Genomic DNA, 19315 nt, shown 5'->3' on the forward strand with positions numbered 1-19315 from the left:
AATTGAAATTAAATACGATGTAGATTTCAGCTTCTTAGTTGCACCAGCCACATTTCAAGTGCTCAATAGCCAAACGTGACGAGTGGCTGCCATGTTGAATAGTGTAGTCCTAGACTTGATTCAGAGTCACTCCTCACCCTGTCTCTTATTGTTATGGAGTCCCTTGTTGTTATGATGACTATACAGGAGGGCCAAGCCTGTCTGTATCAGCTTTACGCTTTGCCCACCACCGTTTGAGATATCTTCTTTCATTCTGTTGGATTCTTCATTTCCCTTGCTCACAGTTATGTCAGTCGTTTTAATGACATCTCTTGGTTTGAAAGGCATTTTAATGTGATTTCATTAGATCCAAATATTCTACACTTTTGCCTGTTTTTCTGAGTGACTTCTCCAACAATGTTTTTTTGATTTGTTTACAACAGTTGTACTTCCAAAGGTGGTGCAGTGGGGTAGGCTTATGCCATCTCTGTTTCGTCATAGGTAGTTTGCCATTTAGATAGGATTATGAAGACTGAACTGTGATCCAAGCATGAGCTCTCAATGCTGGCTGGCAGCCCCACTCCTTTTTTCTTTTTTCTTTTTCCTTTTTTTGAGGCGGAGTCTCGCTCTGTCGCCCGGGCTGGAGTGCAGTGGCCGGATCTCAGCTCACTGCAAGCTCTGCCTCCCGGATTTACGCCATTCTCCTGCCTCAGCCTCCTGAGTAGCTGGGACTACAGGCGCCTGCCACCTCGCCCGTCTAGGTTTTGTATTTTTAGTAGAGATGAGGTTTCACCGTGTTAGCCAGGATGGTCTCCATCTCCTGACCTCGTGATCCGCCCGTCTCGGCCTCCCAAAGTGCTGGGATTACAGGCTTGAGCCACCGCGCCTGGCCTCCACTCCTTTTTTCTAGTCTGTTTGTTATTCTTCTATCTTGGACAAACAAAATCCAAATAAACAAGAATACTAGCAGAGATAAATAAAATTGAGATAATTAAAATAATGCAAATGAGTGGATGAGTACCTTAGATTAAACGGTAAGGTAACATTTAAATAGGGATTTGAGTGACAAGAGAAGATTTGCTCAAGAGCACAGCATTTCAGACAGAATCAATGCAAAGGCCCTGAGGCAGAGAGAGAAGGCAGGAGAGTCATATGAAATGAGGTTAGAAAGAAAAGGGGTGGCCAGATTGCTCCAGCTTTGTTATTCGTGGTAAGGACTTGAGTTTTATTCTATGTGGAATAGGAAGCCATTGGAGGACTTTTTGTAGAGGTGGTCTGGTAAAGATGGGAGTAATTTGGTTAACATTTTAGAAATATTATTCCATGTAGAGAACAAATCTACATGGAAGATGTAAGGGGGCAAGATTGGTACCAGGGAGACTTGTTAGGAGCCAGTTTCAATAGTCCAGGTGAGAGATGGTGTATTTACCACAATTTTAATTTTACATTTATTTATGTGATAGATTGATACCATCCTCAGTAGACTGTAAGCTCCAACAGGGCAGAAACAATGTCTTTTTTTTTTTTTTTTTGCCTAAAGTTGTAATCCCAGTGTAGTATTCCCAGATGTAGTCCCTGTATGTTGACTTAACTGTCAATTCAGCATTTTCCATATTTCACACATAGAAGATATGTCTATGTATCATGACCAAATAAATTACTGTAGCTAGCAGGAAAGTATTCCTAAAGTCAGAATATCAAGGCCTTTATTCAGATATTCAGATTAGAGTTGGAAGTCTTTCACTCTGATTCGGACAGTGAAATGTCTTACAAACCACATATTAACAAGTAGAAGATATTTTCACAGGAAATCAGAACATTTGATGATCCAAAAAGATAGCACATTAGTTATAACCATATGATGTCACTGAAACTGTTGAAATTGTTATGATCTCTTAATCATGATAATGTATGGATAGAAAATTTACTCAGCAATGTATCTTACATTGAATATATACAAAAGATGTTTAAAAATAAGACATCTTGCTATGATTCACTTGAGATAGACATCACTTATCATACTGGGGTACTAGAAATGCCCTATGCTGTTGATACAGTTTTGGTGGGTGAGTGTATTAGTTCATTCTCACATTGTTATAAGGAACTACTTGCGAGTGGGTAATTTATGAAGAAAAGAGATTTAATTGACTCACAGTTCTGCAGGTTGTGCAGGAAGCACGGCTGGGGAAGCCTCAGGAAACTTAACAATCATGGCACAAGGCGAAGGGAAAGGAGGCACATTTTACATGGCCAGAGCAGGAAGGAGGAAGAGAGATGGGAGAGGTGCCACACACTTTCAAAGAACCAGATCTCCTGAGAACTCTGTCACGAGACAGCACTATGGGTATGGTGCTAAACCATTAGAAACCGCCCCTTTATCTAATCACCTACCACCAGGCCCCACCTGCAACTTTGGGAATTAAAATTCAACATGAGATTTGGGTGGGGACACAGAGCCAAACCATATCAGTAAGGAACTAGCATAATGAAAAATTTAATGTTTTCCTTTTCCCTGTCTTTATAGACAATGATGGAAGAGTTAGAAATCCTTAAACAGCTTTATGTAAACAACTGGACACATAATTAGGAGAAGTTTAAAGCATTTTAGAACTCAGGATAATATCTCTATTGAGATTCAGTTATTCTTTGATCTGCAGTAAATTTAAATGGTCATGGTTGGTCTATAAATATAAATTTTCTTTCACAGACAGTTTTAAAAGGGGAAAATTTAGACAGCTCTTTAAAAATCTCACATTGTAGAGTAGGAAATTTCTTAAGTAACACTGTGCTAGGCACTAATGACTCAAAGACGAACAAATCAAGTATAGCCCTACCCTGCTGATGCGAACAGAAGAAATTACAGGTAAGTGTCTGGTCGTTACACAAGTGTGTATCATGATAGGGCATATATATGATGCCTGTGGGATCTGTAGGAGAGGCATCCAAGCAAGATTTGGGATTTGGGAATAATTGATATCTATACTGGATGAAGGATGACCCAGGAAAGCAGGCAAATATGGGAAAGTTTGGGGTGGTGAGAGTGGGTAAAAGAGCTATAAAGAAGGAACTGGGGCCGGGTGCGGTGGCTCAAGCCTGTAATCCCAGCACTTTGGGAGGCCGAGACCGGCGGATCACAAGGTCAGGAGATCGAGACCATCCTGGCGAACACAGTGAAACCCCGTCTCTACTAAAAATACAAAAAACGTCTACGGCCATACCACCCTGAACGCGCCCGATCTCGTCTAAAAATACAAAAAACTAGCCGGGTGAGGTGGCGGGCGCCTGTAGTCCCAGCTACTTGGGAGGCTGAGGCAGGAGAATGGCGGGAACCCGGGAGGCGGAGCTTGCAGTGAGCTGAGATCCGGCCACTGCACTCCAGCCTGGGCGACGGAGCAAGACTCCGCCTCAAAAAAAAAAAAAAAGAGGGAACTGGGCATCGTAAAAGCTTAGAGTCCATTTGAGATAATGTGGCTTCTTTTGGAGAGTAAAAGAATGGCGGGGCGGGGATGGAGTGAGGTCGAGGAGGAGAAAGGAGTAAGAGATGTGGCTGGTGAGGTAGACAGAGGCCAGATAAGGTAGATGGTAAAATATTTTAAGCAGGGGAGTAAATGATCAGATTTGAGTTTTAGAAAATTTCTCGTGGTGTTACATGTAGACTTTTCACAATCACATTACCTGTTTTGTGTTGTATGTATCCTGTATAGACACAGGAAGCATTACTTTTATTTTTAGATACACTTGTTATTGAAGGTTAACATACATATAGGAAAGTGCACGAATCATAAGGATATACAGCTTTCATGCATTTTCAAGTGAGTCCCCTGTGTAACTACTACTCACATCAAAAAGTAGAAGATTACTATTACCCCCAAATCCTTCCTTTGCCTTTTTTTCAGTTATTACCTGCCCCCAAAGGCGACCCATAGTCTGAATTCTAACACTGTTGATTATTTTTGCCCATTTTAGAACTTTATACAAATGGAATCAGGCAGTGTGTACTTTATGTGTGTGTGTTTGATAGCTTTCACCAACTATTTGGGATATTCATCCTTGCTGCTGGATGTAGTAATAGTTTGTTTTTTGTCTCTCATTTTGGTGTAGTATTTCATTGTTGCCTGTAGCACACTTTTTAAAATTGTACTGTTCATAGACATTTGGGATGTTCCTGTTTTCAGCTATTACAAATAGTGCTGCTATAAACATTCTTATACATGTGTATGTGAGCATTTCTGTTGTGCATCTCTGTAGAAGTAGAAAGGTCATGGGTTATATGTATGATTTAGCTGTGATATTGCTGTCAAGCATTTGCCACACAGTTCTCCAGGTGGTTATATCAGTGACATTCTCAACATCAGTGTATGAAAGTTCTAGTTGTTTCTCATTCTTGCTCATAGTTGTATTGCCAGTCATAGTGGCAGATGAAAAATGATATCTCATTGTAGTTTTTATTTGTACTTTCCTAATAAGTGATGTTGAGCATTTTTTCATGTTTTGTTAGCCATTTGGATAGCCTCTTCGATGAAATGCCAGTTCAAATATTTTTGTCCATTAAAAAAGATTATCTTTTCTTACTGATTTTATGGAGTTCTTTATATTTTCTAGATAGAAGTCCTTTGTGCGATATATTTGTTGTGGAATTCTTCCACACTATAGCTTGCTTTTAACTCTTACAATTTTTCAATCAGAAGTGTTTAATTTTAATGAACTCATTTATATATCTTCTTTTAGTGTTAGTGCTTTTTGTGTCTTCTTTAAGAATTTTTTGCCTGCTCCAAGATCATGAAGATATTCTCCTATGCTACCAAGAAGTTTTATTGTTTTACTTTTCACATTTAGATTTATAACTCCTTTGAATTGATTTTTGTGTATGGTGTGAGGTAAGGATCAAAATGATTTTTATCTATGTAAATATCTTGTTGACCCAGCATTATTTATTGAAAAGATTATCCCTCCTCCATTAAATTGCAGTGGCATCCTTTTCATAAAAATAGGTAATCATATGCTTATGAATCTCTGTCTGGATTCTGTATTTTGTCCTTATGATATATTTGTCTAATAAAGTGTCTTACATAATCCCAGCACTTTGGGAGGCCAAGGTGGGTGGATCACTTGAGGTCAGGAGTTTGAGACCAGCCTGGCCAACATGGCAAAACCCCATCTCTACTAAAAATACAAAAATTAGCCAGGCGTGGTGGTTCACACCTGTAATCCCAGCTACTTGGGTGGCTGAGGCATGTGAATTGCTTGAACCCAGAAGGCAGAGGTTATAGTGAGCCAAGATTGCATCACTGCACTCCAGCCTGGGCGACAAGAGCGAGACTCCATCTCAAAAAAACAAAAACAAAAACAAAAAAGGGTCTTACATTGATGTAATCCTGATACCAGGTAGTATAAGTTCTTCAGTTTTGTTTTTTTGTCTTGATTTTCTTTTAGCCCATTTTTAGTGTTTGGCATTTACATACGATTTTAGGATCATCCTGTCAGTTTCCACAAACAACCTGATAGATTTTTATCAGAATTGCATTGACTCTGTAGATCAATTTGGGAGAGTTGACATTTTTATAATATTGAGTCTTCTAATCAATGAACACAATATAGCTCTCCATTTGTTGTCTTTAATTTCTCTAAGTAATGTTTGGAAGTTCTCTCTGTAGTATTCTTGTACTTCTTTCATTAGATTTGTTCTTTTTATTGTTATTGCAAATGCCATCTTTTAAAATTTCACCTTGTAATTTTTTGTTTTTTGTGTATATAAATACATTTTTGTATCTTGACCTTGATTCCAGGGATTTTGCTGTATTCACTTCTTAATCTTAATAACTTATTTGTAGAATGATTTGGATTTTCTATGTGCGTAATCACTGTATGTGATGGATAAAGAGCTTTGTTTCTTTCTTGTCTGATTCTTATCTCTTTCACTTTTTTTATTGCCTCATTGCTCTATCTAGGACCTCAATTATAATTCTGAATAGAAATGGTGATAGCGTGTACTTTGTCTTATTCCCAACTTCAGGGGGAAAGCATTCAATATTTAAAATATGGCTCTTGCTTAGAAGTGTTGAAACCTTTTTATCGATTAAGAAAATTCTCATTTCTAATTAATGGTTATTTTAATCATGAACATGTGTTGAGTTTTAGCAAATTATTTTCTGCATTTATTGAGATGATCATATGATTTTTTTCTCCTTTATTTTGTCAATATGGTAATCACATTTTAAAAAATGTTAGAACAGTTTTGCGTTTCTATCAAAAATCCAACTGATGTGCTATTATTTTAGTGTTTTGTTGGACTCAGTTTGGTGATATTTTGTTAAGAATTTGTCTGTTTAGGAGAGACATTGGTGTAAGTATCTGAATAGTGCCTCCCTTTGCATTCTTGATATTTACAATCTGTGCCTTTCTTCCCCCCTTGCCTGGGGTTTATCAAATTTATTATTTTATAAGTGAACTTATTTTGACTTTTTTTTTTGCTATTGTATGCTTATTTTCTAATTTATTAATTTCTGTTCATAATTAGTACTTTCCTAATATTTTTGGCTTTGGGTTTTCTGTTTTTTCTAACTTTGTGAAAATGATACTTAGATTATTGATTTTCAACTTTTCTAACATATGCATTCAAAGCTCTGCATTTTCCTTAAGCATAGCTTTAATAGTATCCTCTTAAATTCTGTCACATTTTTTCTGCTCAAAATATTTAAAAATAGCCATGTGTTTTTTTCTTTGACCACAAGTTATTAGACAGTTATTGCTTAATTTCCAATGGTTTAGGATATTCTAAAAATCTTGTTGATTTCTAGCTTAATCCAGCTATTGTCAAAGAATATGCTATTAACATTTTAGTCTTTTGATATTTTTGAGACTATTCTTATGGCCTGGATATGATCATTTTTGCTGAGTGATAGACATGCACTTGAATAGACTACACAATATATTTTGTAGTTGTAGTTGCAGAATTTGGTGCACATAGATTGGGTCAAATTCATTAATTGTGTTGATCAAAGTTTCTATCTACAGTTTTTCAGTCTGCTTATTCTGTCAGTTATTGGAATGGATAAGCAAAATCTCTTACTGTGATGATGAATTTTCCTACTTTTCATTCTGTCAGTTATTAAATATATATTTTGAGGATATGTTATTAAATACATACAAACCTATAATTGTTTTAATTCCTTGGTGTATTGTACCCCTTTCCTCTCTGTACCTCTCATAATGGTTCTTGACTTACTGTTTACAGGTCTTATAGTAGTATATACCAACTCTCCTTTGTTAGTTGGTTAGTGTTTCCATGGTATATCTTTTTATATACTTTAAATTTCCTTACTCTATTTTTAGTTGTTTGTTTTATAAGCCACATATAGCTGGCTTTTGTTTACTTATCTCACCTGACAATCTTTGGAGCAGCTAATAGTTCATTTACATGTAAAGTACTTGATAATATAATTGGGTTTAAACTTCCCGTTGTGCTAGTTGTTTTCTAACTGTCCTATCTGTTCTTTGTTCTTCTTTTCTTCTTTCTTGCTTTTAAAAAAATTAATAAAGCAATTTTAATTCAGTTTTCTTCTCTCTTTTCTTGATAGTTATACATTGTGTTTTACTCTTTTGGCTGTTATCCTAGAGATTATAGCATCTATTTTCACTTATGAATATACTTTAAATTAGTATTTTAATCCTTCCGTGATGATGTGGTGTTATTAGAATACTTTGACTCTATAAACCCCTTGCTCTTTTTGGAATGGTTGTATCGTTTTAATTCCACACATGAATAAAATAACCTGATACATTATTATTGCTGTTTTATACAGTATTTATCTATATGTATCATTTATTTTCATTCCTTCATGTAAGTCTGTGTTTCCCTTTGGGATTATTTTCTTTTTGCTGGAAGAACTCCCTTTAGTATTTCTATTTTTACCTGTTTGAAAGTATTTTGTCTTAATTTTGAAGCATATTTTGCTGCATGTGGAATTCTAGATTGACAGTTTCTTTCAGCACTTTAAAGATGTAATTTCATTGTCCTCTGTTTTCCATTATTTTTGTTGAGAAATCGGCTGTCAGTCTCACTTTGGTCCTTTAGAGGTGACGTGCCTTTTTCCTCTGTGTGTTAAAATTTTTTTCTTTGTCTTTGGTATTGAGGAGTTCTATTATGATGTGCTGAGGCACTTTTTCTTTACTATTTATCTTGCTTGAGGATCATAGAGGTTCTTGAATCAGTTTTAGAATATTCTTTAATTACAAAATTTTTTTTTTTGAGACAAAATCTTGCTCTGTGGCCCAGGCTGGAGTGAAGTGGTGTGATCTCAGCTCACTGCAACCTCTGCCTCCTGGGCTCAGGTGATCCTCCTGCCTCAGCCTTCTGAGTAGCTGGGACTGACTACACGTGCCACCACACCTGGCTGATTTTTTTTATTTTCAGTAGAGATAAGATTTTACCATTTTGGCCAGGCTGATCTCAAACTCCTGACCTCAACCAATCCACCTGCCTCAGCCTACCAGAGTGCTGGGATTACAGGTGTGAGCCACCACCCCTGGCCAGTTTTAGAATATTCTTAGCAGCTTTCTCATCAAATAGTATTTCTTCTGGTCTGATCACTTTCCTCCCCTCCTAGAAGTACAATTTTATATCCTTTAGATCTTTCACCCTGTTCTATTTGACTCCTAAACTCTTTTTCCTATTTTCCATTGTATTTTTTCCTCTTTAGTTTGGAAATTTTCTAATGACATATGTTTCAATTCACTAATGTTCTCATCTTCTGTTCTGTTCTTTTTATTTTATTTTGTTAGGGCTTTATGGAAGTATAACTTATACACCATAAAATGCAGCCATTGTAGGTGTAGCATTCAATGATGTTAGTTAAATTCACAGAGTTCTGCAACCAGAGAAAGAAAATCTTACCTTATTCTTTGTCTTTTCTGAAATTCTTATTTGGTAGATTAGTAGATACAAACAGCCCTGATAGAGCTATAATTATTTAATTACATTCAGGGAATACTAATGGCTACCTTATCTAAATGATGAAAGTAGTTTCTAAATTATAAAGTACTATTAATATATACTTTTACTCATCCAAATAAAAAATTATATTTAATAACATATATATCTAAACCCTTGGTAAAAATAAAATGCTAAAATGCTATACAATGTAAGGTGTTATTACCATGTGCATAGAGGTGGTTCCTGCTTGTTTTTTTTTTCTTTTTGTAGAAATAGGGTCTCACCATGTTGTCCAAGTTGTTCTTGAACTGCTGGGCTCAAGTGATCCTCTTGCCTCAGCCTTCCAAAGTGATAGGATTAGAGGCCTGAGCCACTGTGCCTGGCTGAAGTCTATGTTTTTTTGATGGAGCTATAAAAATAGGACTTTTTTTTTTTTTTTTTTAGCAGTAAGTCATGTATGCTACTGGGTAAGTGAATACTGAGGTGCTAGTAGGACTCTGTATCATTGGTACTTATCTTACTGCCTTGGAACTCCTATATTTTGCATACATGCCTGTCCCCCCCTGTGAATTACTAAGTAAGATTGCTAAGCTGCTTACTAAGTGGCTGATCCTAAGAAGAACACTTAGCCGGGCTTAATAAACATTGAGGAGTGAGAACATAAGAGTGTTACTAGAGCTTTGCTTTCTTAGGGTGGAAATGCCCTCCGTTGTCACTTGAATTCCTGCTAACACCCCAATACATGTGGAAAGGTTGCTCTTAATTATATATGATATATATAATGATCAACCTATAATGTTGAAGCTGGAAGGTCTTTGGCCATCAAGCCCAGAATCTTAATTTCTCAGATAAAAAAGCCATGACCCAGAAAGTTTAAGTGATTTACCCAAGTGATTTACTCAAGATCTCAGTCTATGCATTAGAGAGAGCTGGGCTTGATTTAGCCAAAAATTATTGTGGCCCACTTTGGGGAGTTACCCTCAGATGTTGTCATCACAAAATGTATGTATCAAATGTGAAACTGCCACTTCGTTGCCAGTGCATTCCTTTAGCAAATAACCTTAAACGTTGGAATTGCCCTTATGGGGAGATGATGGTACCTCAGCAGTGCCCCTCAGAGCCCAATCAGGTGATTTTGCAGAGCTTTCTGTTTTAAACACTTCTGTCTAAAGTGTTTAGCGTGACGCTATAGGTCAGGCAAAAATATAGTAACAGCAACATGACAACAACAACAAAACAACGAACGTGGATAAACAAATGAACCTTAAAAATTTTTTGTCACTACAATGTTTTAACAATTTCAAAGATTGACATAGATCTTTTCCCTTACTTATGTTAATACCTATTAGTTTATGCTGTTTTTAGTGTTAAACGGTAAAATGTTTATTCCCTTGTTATAGTCCATTACTGCAGTGGCTTAATTTCATCCTGACAGTTTTCCTCTGCCTTTTTGGCATCCCATTCATTCTGATTACACCAGTGGATCTGTTACCAGAAAGGGGTCCCAAACCAGACCTCAAGAGAGGGTTCTTGGATCTTGTGCAAGAACGAATTCGAGGTGAGTCCACAGAATAAAGTGAAAACAAGTACTTTAAGAACGTAAAGGAATTAAAGGGTGGCTATTCCATAGAGAGACTAGGGCATTCTCAAAAGCAAGAGGAGAAACACGTCTGCCTTAGGTACAGTGCTTATTTCTGTATAACAAAGGAAAAAGTCATGGGGAGATGTACTTTACTACAAGGGTTTGTGACAAAGTATTGTTAATCTTTGTGTAACTACTTTGGAAAGAATCTATATTATCTTTAAAGCAAAATATTATTATTATTATTATTATTATTATTATTTTTTTTTTTGAGATGGAGTCCCACTCTGTTGCCCAGGCTAGAGTGCAATGGCATGAACTCAGCTCACTGCAACCTCTGCCTCCTAGGTTGAAGCAATTTTCCTGCCTCAGCCTCCTGAGCAGCTGGGACTACAGGCATGTGCATTATTACACCTGGCTAATTTTTATATTTTTAGTAGAAACAGAGTTTCACCATGTTGACCAGGCTAGTCTCAAACTCCTGACCTCAGGTGATCCACCCGCCTTGATCTCCCAAAGTGTTAGGATTACAGGCATGAGCCACCGTGCCTGACTGCAAAACTTATTCTTAAACTAAGAATGCTTTTGTTCATAAGATATTGGGGCATCAGGACATTTCCTGGGTCTATTATTTCCTGGGTTTGTTAAGTCCTGGGTCTATTCAGTAAACATTACTAACTTCTTCCCTTAACTGTAAATATCCTATAACTAAAAAGTCTAGCCTCCTGGGAATGCAGCACAATAGGTCTCAGCCTCATTTTACCCAGCCCTAATTCAAGATGGAGTCACTCTGGTTTGAATGCCTCTGGCACATTTCCCGCCTCCCATTTATAAGGGGAGCCTTAATCCTAAAGGTTGCAGAGGGATAGAAATTTATCTTCTGTAGCGTCTTCAGGCTGAACAGGGGCTATGATGTTCCTGCCTAACAATATTTAGGGTCTCTTGTATTTAGAGTTGGGAGGAGTTTAGTCAGAAAGTGTTAGTATGGTGAAGGTCATTCAAAACTCTGAGTCCTGATGAAAGATGATACCTGGAAGATTAATAAGTATTTAAGAAAACATTGAGTAAGCTTCTTCTAAATTATAGACAAAGAGTACCACAGCAATATATTCTAGAACTGCAAAGCAAAATCAGTAAAATTGTCTCAAATAAACGAAATAAGACAGCTCTCTATGAACTGGGGAATTGTGGGAACCAAGGTGATATGGGGTTGCTAGCTGATTTCATTATGTGTCCAGAATTAGAATATTAATTCAGATTTTTATGTTACTCATGCTGCTTGTTTCTTTTGAGCAGCAACCAGAGATCACTGGTTGGTTCACAGGAATAAGCAGGGTCAGTCTAAATTGCAGAAAAAACTCAAAGTCAATGGACGAGACCAGAGTCTAATAACAGGTGTACCATAGTTTGTGAAACGTAATTTTTCTATCTCCAGTCCCTGTTTTTATTAAAGCAAACCATGGTAGGACTGATTGGTTTGCAAAATAAATTTTAGTCTTATTGTATGTGGCCTGGTTGTTTGTATAAAGTGAAGCAAGAATAATAATTTGCCATATAGTGTCTTTTGACTTTGATGGAACTGTGTTCTATAATGTAATCTTAGATTAGACTTTTTGAAGCCTTGAGACCAGTCATGGATTTATATGTGCCTGCAAATACGAGTTGGGTAAGTTTCTCTCCTCTGGAGGTCCCAAGATATTTGGGGCTCCAGGGCCTGTCAGAAAGTGACATTCTTTACTTACCACAGGTCAGGAGCTCTGTACAAGGCTCAAGAGTCCTGTACAAGGCTCAAGATATGAGGTCAGTTTTCTTAGGGGCTTTAATTGGCTCTATAAATGAATTTTGATTCCTTAAAGCAGTCTGTTTACATTTGAAAGCATGTCAGTTATTCCAGTCAAAGCCTTGGTAAAATAACTAGTGTCTCCAATTGTGTCTTGACACAAAGGAAAAAGTCTTACTGGACTTATGTAAATAGCTATATCACTGTAAGTTAAAAATACTCACAAATAGTTTCCAAATTTGGGAGAAATCAGGTAGAGAGAACGAAACGTGCTGTAAATTTTGTTTACAGTAGTATACTATACTCAATTGTTAAAAGCTGTAAATAGCTCAAAATAAAAGTTTTCTTGACTCTTAAAAACAAAACAGAAAGGCAAAAAGTCATAAATAGATTATTTTGGTCTTTTATTAGTTGTCTATGCAATTCCTGTTTTTCTCAATATTTATGAATACATTAGTTTTCCAAGAGTCTTGGAAGTTTTCTTCTATTTTAATGGCATACATTTCAAAGCTGTCAAAATCCTGCTTTATAAGAGTACTTGTCAGAGTCCTATAGCTGATTATAAACTGCCTTTTGAAGAGAATCAAAACAAGACAATTGCTTGTGGATGACAAAAAGTCTTAGGGCAGCTGTAGTCAGAGACACAGTTGACAAGGAAATTTGGCTACTCTTGTGACACACAATAATTTAAGATAACAATTATAACTATTAATGATAACATATACTAAGTTATGCAAGAATTATTGTAGTTTTGCATAATTTTGGAACACATACCAATGACACATATAAATAACCCAAAGAACGTCCGATGCCATTTTGTATTTGACAATACTTCCTATGTGATTTTAGTATGTCAAATAAGTCAAATATGCCATTATTTAACTTCAGGGGACCTCGTATCTAAAAGGATTATCAAGTCAGGAAAGACTTAATTTATAATTTGATTTTGGAAAGTTTGTTAAATAGCAAAGGTGTAAAACACGTTATGTTATAAAATAGAATCTCAGGTCACCGATTTCTTTAGCCAAAATGATAACTTAAAGACTTAAAAAAGGCAAAACTTTTACCCATTGATAGAGGGAAGAGTTAGCTTTCCAAATAATGTCTCTTTTCTTTCCTTTCTTTTTTTCTTTATTCAAAAGGCAAACAAAAATATTTTATATTTTAATATTACATGAAAATCTTGTTCAAAAGAGAAAGCCAAATTTCGCTTTTGTGTTAATATACTATTAATGTCAAATCCAATTTTTAATAAAATCATATGGACCAAATCTACTCACTCCGAATCAGTTTGACCATAAAGTAAGATTCTCATAAACCTTTTATAATCCTTTAAATTTTTTGTTGATGGCAAGATGGCTGCCTTTGTCTTTGCCAGTGTAGTGAGAGCAGCTTCAGGAACCTTATAGCCCCTGAATGTTTTGGCATCTTCAGCCTACCAAAATTGTGTCAAGAATGCCTCTCTTATTTCTGCATTGTCTACTGGACGTTTTAGTCATATTCAGACACCAGTTGTTTCCTCCGCTCCCAGACTTACCACATCTGTCAGAAACCTGACTTGTGGGCATCCTGCAGTGATCTTTAATAGAGTGGCCCCTTTGCTTCCAAGTGTCCTGAAGCTGCCAGTCAGATCTCTAACATTCATCTGTACACAAAAAGGCAAGAGAAAGACTGTGAAAGCTGTCATCTATAGGTTTCTTCGACTTCATTCTGGCCTTTGGTTGAAGACAAAGGCTGGTTATAAGAAAAAATTATGGAAAAAAACACTTGCGAGAAAAAAAGCGATTGAGGGAATCTGTATTCTACAGTAAAACCCAGAGTAAACTCTTAGATAAAATGATGACTTCTTTCTGGAAGAGACGAAAAACCGGTATGATGATGATCCTTATCAAAGTATTATGATCAAACAAACCTGAAAGTATAGATCAGAAGTTTCACTTGTTTCTCAGCTATTGAATATGTATCTTTGTGTACATAATATCTTCGCAAAAATGGGTAAATGTAAAACTTCATGTAAATTGTACCAACGAATAGGTAAACATACAGTGCCAATATTAAACTTATAAAAGTTTTAAAACTTAAACAATTTTTTGCTGAAGAGTAGGTCAGTACTCTAAGCAAACCCTGTTGTGCGTTTTTCCAATATTCAATTTATGGAAAAACTAAACAATATCCTTTTAATTTTAGTCACTTTGTTCACACACAGAATTTCTTTTACAAGATTAATTTTTTGCAAACCTTCCACCATTTGGTCAAATTTTTAGCTTTATTCTATCTAACTTAAAATAATTATTCAGCCCTCTTTTCTTTTCTTTGTTTTTTTTTTTTTTTTTTTTTTTTTTTTTTTTTTTTTTTTTTTTTTTTTTTTTTTTTTTTGTTGTTGTTGTTGTTGTTGTTGTTGTTGTTGTTGTTGTTGTTGTTGACAGAGTTCTGCTCTGTCTCCCAGGCTGGAGTGTGATGGCGCAGTCTTGGCTCACCGCAACCTCCACCTCCCAGGTTCAAACAATTCTCGTGCCTCAACCTCCCAAGCACCTGGGATTATAGGCACACACCACCACACATGGCTAATTTTTGTATTTTTAGTAGAGATGGGGTTTCACCATGTTGGTCAGGCTGGTCTTGAACTCCTGACCTCAGGTGATCCGCCTGCCTTGGCTTCCCAGAGTGCTGAGATTACAGGCATGAGCCACCACACCTGTACCCCCCTTTATTTTTTTTTGAGATAGAGTCTTGTTCTGTTGCCCAGGCTGGAGTGCAGTGGTGTAATCTCAGCTCACTGCAATTTCCGGCTCTTGAGTTCAAGTGTTTCTCCTGCCTCAGCCTCCTGAGTAGCTGGGACTATAGGCGTGTGCCACCACACCTGGCTAACTTTTGTATTTTTAGTAAAGATGGAATTTCACCATGTTGACCAAGCTGGTCTTGAACACCTGGCCTCAGGTGATCTGCCCAACTCAGCCTTCCAAAGTGCTGAGATTACAGGTGTGAGCCACTGTACCCAGCCACTTATTTTTCTTTAAGTCAGTTAACCAGAGCTCTTTCATATGTAAACATCACACACATAACACATATAAATACACAGATGGAAGAAGATCTAATAGTTATAATATTTTTTTATTTGCCGGTTTTAAGTTTCTTAATTGGATTACTGGCTTCAGGCTGAAGCCCTTCAAGGAACAGGGCCAAAAAGGCATGCAATTTGTAGGGCCTAATAAGCAGGCACAGTGGAAGTCAAAACAGATCCTCCAAAATTAAAAGTCCCATTTTAATACTGGATCCTTGATCCCCAAAACAGAGAATTAGCCCATCCCCTATGGGAGTCTTATCTCTCAGTAGAGCTGGGGACATTTCCATACTTTCCAGGTGGTCAAGAACATGCTTCTCTGATCCCAGTGTGCCAAGTGCAGAGTATTCCTCCCTCATAGCTGCCATTAGCTATCCCTAAAAGTGTATGGCCTACCTGGTTATTAGACACCAAGGCTAAAAGCTCTCAAAATGCAAGTGATTTTGACCATTCATTTAACCCGTTTTCACAGAGAGACCAGAAGCCTGACTGGTAGGAAATTCTTACCTTTTTGCCAGCGTGATAGGTTTCTGAGTTACCTTTCTCTGAGTGGCTTTGATAGTCTTGCTTGTTGCCCCATAGCTGTGGGGTCCAAGCCACGTTACAAAAGACAATCATCTTTTTTCCATTTCATGGACACATAGGCAAAGCCTCTCAGTTTTGCGAGCTTCCACCCAACAGGCTGTGTGGGGGAAACAAATGAACATTTTCCATTTTGTCCGGAGCAAAATACACATGACAAACATAGATACCAGTCACCCCAGTCAGCACCCAGCATCAACCTGGCAAGGCTCAAACTTTCCCCTGTTGGCCTCTGTCAACCCCTGTCGTCTTTGATCCACTTCAAGTGGGGTGGAATGACCTCTAACCAGGAGTTTCAACATGTGGTCTCTGGGCAAGATAGAAAAGCGGACAGTTGCCCTGCATGACAGAAAAGATAGTAAAGAAAGGAGAGAAAGAGAGAGAGGAAAGGGAAGGGCAAAAAGCATTCATTGCCTGTGGTGGGGCAGGGAGGCGAGGAGCTCAGGGAGGCCAGGGAAAGACCCACCCAGTGCAGCAACACTGAATCAAAAGTCTAGGCAGCTGCTTGTCAGTTGTGAAGAGATCTTCTCCAGCAGCCCCATCAGCTCTCACATTTCCCCCTTTGTGGGAGAGAAAGCTCCCCAGTGTCCGACAATCCTGTACGTGCCTAATCCTGTCACCCACAGCCGTCAGCACAGAGTTCAAGGCAGATTAATCCAAAGAGAAAAGCGGTCAACATCCCATAGTGTCAAATCCATTTTTGACCAAAAGAGGCCTTACTGAGAGGACTCTCTAACCCCTTATGTCTCAGGAGGGATGCTAACCCGTCTGAGCTGGGCCTTTAACCCAACTTTGTCCTTTACCTGGGATGAAGTGTATCCTACCACTTATCCAAAGTCGGCCAATTGGTGCTGTGCAGACAATTTTACTTTGGTTAAGTGGGGGTCTCTTCAGTATCATCCCTTCATGGCTCATCACAGAATATGTTACTGAAAAGGGGGTCCCAGTCCAGACCCCAAGAGAGGGTTCTCGGATCTTGCGCAGGAAAGAATTTGAGGCAAGTCCACAGAATAAAGTAAAAGCAAGTTCATTAAGAAAGTAAGGGAATAAAAGGGTGACTACTCCACAGAGAGACCAGGGCATTCCCAAGAGTGAGAGGAGGAACACATCTGCCTTAGTTAGGTACAATGCTTGTTTATATATAAGATAACAAAGCAAAAAGTCATGGGGAGATGTGCTCTACTACAAGGGCTTGTGACAAAGGATTGTTAATCTGTGTAACTACTTTCACAAGAATATTATTTTTAAAGCAAAACTTACTCTTTTTTCTTTTTGAGACGGAGTCTCATTGCAAAACTTATTCTTAAGCTAAGACTGCTTTTGTTCATAAGACAGGACATCAGGACATTTCCTGGGTCTGTTATTTCCTGGATTTGTTAAGTCCTGGGTCTGTTCAATAAACATTATTAACTTCTTCCCTTAACTGTTAATATCCTGTGACTAAGAATGCGTAGTCTGCTAGGAATGCAGCCAGTAGGTCTCACAGCCTCATTTTACCCATCCCCTGTGCAAGATGGAGTCACTCTAGTTTGAACACCTCTGACAGATCTCTTGGTGTGGAAACTGTGTGGCATTTCATTCCATTCAGTCACACAGTGGACAGGTGAGTTAGCAGTGAAGATGTAGAACAAAGGCATTAGTACTGCCCTGGGTGTATGTGTATGGTGGGGTTGGGGGTGGGGTGTCACTTGTTACTGACTATGGAGCAGGAAGTAAGTAGGATAACACTGGGTGAGGATGGGATTTTGGGGCTGTCAGGTTAGTTACCACAGAAGTCAAAGGCATGTGGAGGACAGAGTGGAGGAAGAGTCCAGTGTTTTATATTCATGGAATAGGCAATGTGAAGCCTCTGGCTTGTAAGTCAGGGCCACTTAGAGAAAGGAAATTTCTCCTTGGAAGAGCAAAGTAGACAATCGGGAGAGATTAGCCATACTGTTAAAGAATATTAAGGGGTGGGAATGAGGAACATGGGAAGGCATAGATGCCCCTTCTCTGCATTCCTTAGCACCCTGTGGGTCCTGCTTACGCAGCATTGACCATCAAGTGTGGTAAGGCTGAGTTCCTTATTGGGCTCCCCCTCTAGAATGTACACTTCTTGAAGGTGAGGCCATCGCCAGCACCTAGCCCAGGGCTTATGCTGTACTAAACATTCAGTAGGCATTTGTTTAATGAATGAATATACGTGGTAGATGGGCAGGGGGAGAAACAAAGCATCCATGAGCACAGATGTTGGAAAGTAGAGAGAAAGCTTTACTAATGATTTTATTTTATCTTTTGTTATGGAAAATGTTTAAACATATTCAAAAGTAGAGAAAATGGTATAATGAATCCCTTTTTACTTATCACTCAGCCTCAACAGTGATCAACATATGGCCAATCTTGCTTCATTTATCTGCCCCCCTCCCCGTTGGATTATTTTGAAACAAAGCCCAGATGTCATATTATTTCATCTGTGAAACCCCAGTATGTATCTTCAAAACATTGAAGAGACTTGCCTTTAAATAATATGACCACAATGTCATTATCACACCAGACAACAGTTGCAGAGTAATTCCTTACTGTCATGAAATATTGGTATTCAAATTTCCTTTATTGTCTTGTAAATTCCCCCCTTCCCCATTGGTCAGTTAGAATTAGAATCCAAACAAGGACTACTCATGTATTTAGCTAATAAATCTCTTAGGCTTCTTTTAGTCTATAGCAAGCTTGTCTAACCTGTGGCCTGTGGGCCACATGCTGCCAGGACAGCTTTGAATGTGGTTCAACACAAATTCATAAACTTTCTAAAAACATTATGAGATTTCAAAATTTAAATTTAAATTTAATTTAATTTTTTGTAGCTCTTGGGGTATCATTAGCATTAGTGTATTTTATGTGTTGCCCAAGACAATTCTCCTTAAAGTGTGGCACAGGAAATTAAAAGATTGGGCATCCTTGGTCTGTGGGTTCACCCTTCTTTTTTTCCTTGCAATTTATTCATTGAAGAAACTGGATCCTTTGTCCTGTAGAATTTCCCACAGTCAGAATTTTGACTAACTACATCCCCATGTACTTAAATTCATTTTTCTGTCTGCTGTATTTCCTATGAACAGGTAAAACAACCTGAGGTTTGATCGTATTTTCAGATTTTTGGCAAGAAGGCCTACGAAGGTGGGGGTGCTGTACGCTTCCCGCTTAATGGCATCAGGAGGCACCTGCTGCCTTGTCCCTCCGTTTGTTGTGTGAAGCCCCATCAGTGAGCACAGGTGTTGTAAGCCTGACCCGTGTGTCATCCGCCTCCTTATCTGCTTTTTGCTCTGTGATTTTGGCAGCCATTGGTAATTAATTTCTAGGTTAGGGGTTAGTAAACTTTTATGTAAAGGGCCAGATAGTAAATAGTTTTGGCTTTGAGGGTCAATA

At 37.9% G+C, this 19315-nt stretch overlaps 1 protein-coding gene and 1 pseudogene across 9 annotated transcripts in view; both read left to right on the top strand.

The window, feature by feature from the left end:
* Positions 1 to 19315, top strand: part of RNF182 (ring finger protein 182) — a 53838-nt gene that overhangs the window by 9326 nt on the left and 25197 nt on the right. For 4 of the 9 annotated variants that reach the window (XM_017861001.1, XM_017860999.1, XM_017860996.1 and 1 more), the window contains exon 2: positions 10347 to 10469. The exons of the other annotated variants lie outside the window; for them this stretch is intronic. The gene's annotated coding sequence lies outside the window, so the exon portion shown is untranslated. The remainder of the gene's footprint in view (positions 1 to 10346; positions 10470 to 19315) is intronic. 9 annotated transcript variants of the gene reach the window in all.
* Positions 13629 to 14197, top strand: LOC108521276 (39S ribosomal protein L35, mitochondrial pseudogene; annotated as a pseudogene).

This window comes from Rhinopithecus bieti, unplaced genomic scaffold (assembly GCF_001698545.2).
Source record: "Rhinopithecus bieti isolate Rb0 unplaced genomic scaffold, ASM169854v2 scaffold_58852, whole genome shotgun sequence".
Taxonomy (NCBI): Eukaryota; Metazoa; Chordata; class Mammalia; order Primates; family Cercopithecidae; genus Rhinopithecus; species Rhinopithecus bieti.